Genomic DNA, 3,557 nt, shown 5'->3' on the forward strand with positions numbered 1-3,557 from the left:
GAGCTTTGGGAGAGGATGAGATTTTGCAGGCAAAACTCCACATCACTTGAGTGCTGGCATGCACTGAGGGTAAATAACAACATTTCTGTGCTTCCATGTTCTCATTTATATTATAAATGCTAATGAAAGAGTTTGAAACAAAACACACACACACATGGTTAAGAACGTACAGGCAGTGAAGGCATTTCTCTGAAGCTGGAAATTAATTCTGCAGTATTTTCCCTTTCCTGGTTTCACTGAAGCCAATACATAGTTTACCCAGCCATCAAAATTGCGAAACTGGTGCTTCAGAAGACAGGAGTCACAGCATTTTGTTCCTAAACAATGGACAGTTGCTAAACAGGGTAAAATTAAAGACGGTAACAAATCAGTATCCAAAATTTGCATTTCTTCTGGAGAATCAGCTTTTCAGGGACAGCTTGTTTTCCACAGTAAGGAACAGCTTTTTTTAATTCAAACGCTTCAGCAACATTAACATGCTTGGTGCAGATCTATACGCTGTCATACTTCTTATCTCAAGGACAGCACCTCCGACAGCAAAATGCCACATCCATCACATGGGAATATTAGCAAGTGTCCAGTCGTCTTGAGTATGAATAAAACGCATGACCCACTGGCTTCATGCCAAGTCAGCTGCTTTCTAAAGCTGCTACATACATCCCGAAACATTAGTACAGACTATTTGTTTCATTATGGAAATGGGTATACATGATTAACCAATATTACATTTGTGAATAAAGGGTAGGAAGGCTGAGAGGGACTTGATGCACAGGGACACTACAGTATCATGCACGTGCTCAAAGTCACGCTGAGCCACTTGTAGAGTTCTGCCTGTGTTCATGCTTGTGCACATGCACAAACACTGTTGGAGGTGGAGGAGGGGGGGTGAGGAAAGCTAGTATGTCATTCCTACTTCCTTCTGTGTGTGCTAATCTTAAAGATTGTGATTCGTGTCTGTGGATGTGTGTGCATGTGTACATTTTACTTCTCTTTGTTTTGTTTGGTACTTTTAATCCCCTGGGGCATATCTCTGAGCTGAAGAACTTTAGAGCTGATATAGCTTTTTAAAGTGGGGATTATGTAAATGCATATTATGGGGCTTTCATAAATAGGGATTATTTGTCGAATACATTTGAGTGCTTCCTTTGGAGCCATTAAGGTCTGTTGTGTAAATAGGAATTTAGTGACTGCCTAATCTAAATTTCATTGATTCAATAAAAGATCACAACAGCATTTTTTGCATTCATTTTGGCCTTGTGAGAACATATTTCTGGACAATTTTCAAATAACTACAGGACCGTATACAACTAAAGCTAATCATAGTGAGCATACCTCACACATCTGTATTAACTGTTCTCTGCGATTCACTCTATTTCTCTTCCTCTCTAGTTTTATGATTAAAATCAATGTTGTCACAGCCACTAACTTGTTACTTGTCACTCACTAAATTAAGAGTTCTGCAAGTTTAGATGAGCAAAGCAAAAAGAATATTTTTGCCAAAAGATGTAGCCATCCAAAATGTTGTAAAAACTTATTATCTGTGCTCTAGTCCTAGATGAAGGACATTTAGACAAAAATGCTAAAAATTTTGGCAAATGCTGCCTTCCCTCAAGGGAGTTTCACACTTACAGAGTTTACTCTGAGAAGACTTGATTTTTGGACTGCTCTCTCTCAGCTGACAGATAATGCTGGTATCTTTCCTTGCTGCAGAAATGGTGCAAACCCACTGATCCAATGGTCGATCAAGTTCTTTCAACTGGTGTCTGAGATGAGGCCCGGACACTAACAGCAGCTGGCTTCACTCCGTGCTGAGCTGCAGGAGACCTGGATCCAAGGCACACTTCCACCATGAGCAGAGGAGCTGCAGTATGCCGTGGCTGTTCCCCCACCGGTGACCCCCGGGTGTTAATGTAGCTTACGGTGTAAACGCTGCAGAGGAAATAGCAGCTTCCCTTCCCAAGAGTACCCACAGTGTGCTTGGAACTGACTCCTGAAGAAGTGAGCCTAATCCTGTTCAAAGTGAGACTCCAACCCAAAAGGACTTTCTCTCTTGATTGAAGATTGTTGGGGCAACCATGACCATGTTTTCCCAAATGGGTGGCTTCCAGGACATGCAGTTGCAGGGGGAGAGACTCTCCCATAATTCTGTTGTTTGGCACTTGCCGTATCTCCCGGACCCAAAGCTCACGGAATCCGGCTCATTTTGTTTTCTCAAATTGATTTTTGTCTTCTGTGTGGGAGTCTTGTTGACCTGGAGGTAGAAGCAGCAATGTCTTTGTTGTTTTGCCTTAGAAAAGAAAGCAGTCCTAACTCTCGGCCAGGTTAAAGCTCCTGCAACACGTTTGAATTCATTGGGTCAGACAGGATTTGTCCGGAAAGTGAGGACATGACATTGTGTGCTTGCTTCACAGGGTGTTAGTAGATATGTCATTCTGCAGTGTTAACTCCAGAACAGCCTTGCAGTCTGTACCAGTGTGGAAGAGAAAGCTGGTGCTGCTCAACCCCCATAAAACTGGAGATTGGAGGGATTCCCTGCCTCCGAGCCCCTCCTGCTCCAGTGCGTGGATTCTCCTGCTACACCTGATGGCACGGCAATGTCAAGCGTTGCAGATCCTTTTGGCATTACACATAGGGAGGGAAGGGGAGGGAGAAGTGGCATGCCTGTACGTCCAGCACAAAACTGATGGGGAGGATTCCTCCAGCTCCTTTGAGACAGGCTTCCAGCTGTGATGTCCTGACATGACATGGCCCCTTGTCGCAGATCATTGCCAAGCAACAGCAAGCCTGAGCATCCCTGTTACCTGGACCCGGTCAGGGGAGCACAGCATGCGCTGCATAGCCAGCATCCCCCTCGCCGTGCACAGTGGTTCAGGCTCCGCTTTCCTACGTGCTGAGCTTGCCTCGTTATTTCAGTCCTCCCATCAGTCTCAGATCCAGCTGCATTAGGCAGGTTTTGATGCTGTCAGAGCCACACAGAGAATGAATCATATCGAACATTGCCCATGGGGTTGTTTATTCCTTGAAGATGGAGTGGACTGCATGCCAATATTCCTGGTAAGGCATAATGAAGGAACTAGCTTTTGCTAGGAAAACTGGATGCCCTCCTACAGGGATTTGCTGAATGATATGGCTCTGGAAAAGCTATGTAATAATAATACATATAATAAAAATAATTTTTAAAAAAGAAAAGTAATTTTCAACATACTAAAATATTGACAGTGTCTTTCAAAAGGCACACTTCCTCAGTAGCACACCTCAATGGAGACAGGGACACCAGCAACACAAATATGCACATCCGACTCTTGAAGTTAATGCTTATAGGAGCATATCCTAACCCTTCCTGTCCACCTTACTTAGGGTCAGCACTGTCCTTTGCTTTTACTTCCTTCATATTGTTTTACAAAAGAGATACTTTGCCACCTGGCTCTCACTTCTGGAGTTGGAGTTGCTGAGGAGGGTGTTAAACGGGAACTTCTGATCTTCCTCTGTTCTTTGCTGTTTCCAGTCTTTAAAATAAAGTTTTATTAAGCAAAACAAGCCCAGAGCACAATCTGTGC

The sequence above is a fragment of the Haliaeetus leucocephalus genome, unplaced genomic scaffold (genome assembly GCF_000737465.1).
Source record: "Haliaeetus leucocephalus isolate CR32 unplaced genomic scaffold, Haliaeetus_leucocephalus-4.0 Scaffold517, whole genome shotgun sequence".
NCBI lineage: Eukaryota > Metazoa > Chordata > Aves > Accipitriformes > Accipitridae > Haliaeetus > Haliaeetus leucocephalus.